At 36.5% G+C, this 609-nt stretch overlaps 1 protein-coding gene across 1 annotated transcript in view; it reads right to left on the reverse strand.

Moving 5' to 3' along the window:
- LOC106870586 (acyl-protein thioesterase 1) overlaps positions 1-609 on the reverse strand; it is a 304,640-nt gene that overhangs the window by 208,261 nt on the left and 95,770 nt on the right. The gene's annotated exons all lie outside the window — the stretch shown is intronic.

Genomic DNA, 609 nt, shown 5'->3' on the forward strand with positions numbered 1-609 from the left:
ACTACAGGGTGTCCACAAAGTCTGGGTACATGGGAATTAACACATACTTTAAGAAATCATTATTTCTTATATCTAATTCTTTATGTTATGATTTTATTTACTCCATGTACCCAGACTTTGTGGACACCCTGTACAATGTAGGATAACATCACGGTACAGCTATTATGTTGAAAATGAACATTAAAAGAATATGTAAAATTGTATCATAATTTTACGTATGATATCACATATAAGTGTGTGTGTGTATCTGCATATGAGGGGTGCTGAAAAGTTCCAGGCTTTGAGTTATTGCAGCAGTCCTGTAAGAGAACTTAGAAGGTTGGGCCTCCAACCAGGCCTTTCACGATGCCCTTGAAGCCAGGAACTTTTCAGCCCCCCCTTATATATATATAGATATATATATATAGACACAATATTGTGATTGACCGTTGACCGAACACTATTCAATTTTTTTTCTCCGTGTTTTTCTCCTTGTCTCCGTATTCTTACTGTTGAAGAGCATAGCTCGAAACGTCAAAGACTTTCCGTATTCCCGAGCGTCATACTAATATATACTTTTGTTATTTACACCACCTGTCCTCGTCTGTTGTTATTATTTGTATATTCTCC

Source organism: Octopus bimaculoides, chromosome 28, assembly GCF_001194135.2.
Source record: "Octopus bimaculoides isolate UCB-OBI-ISO-001 chromosome 28, ASM119413v2, whole genome shotgun sequence".
Taxonomy (NCBI): domain Eukaryota; kingdom Metazoa; phylum Mollusca; class Cephalopoda; order Octopoda; family Octopodidae; genus Octopus; species Octopus bimaculoides.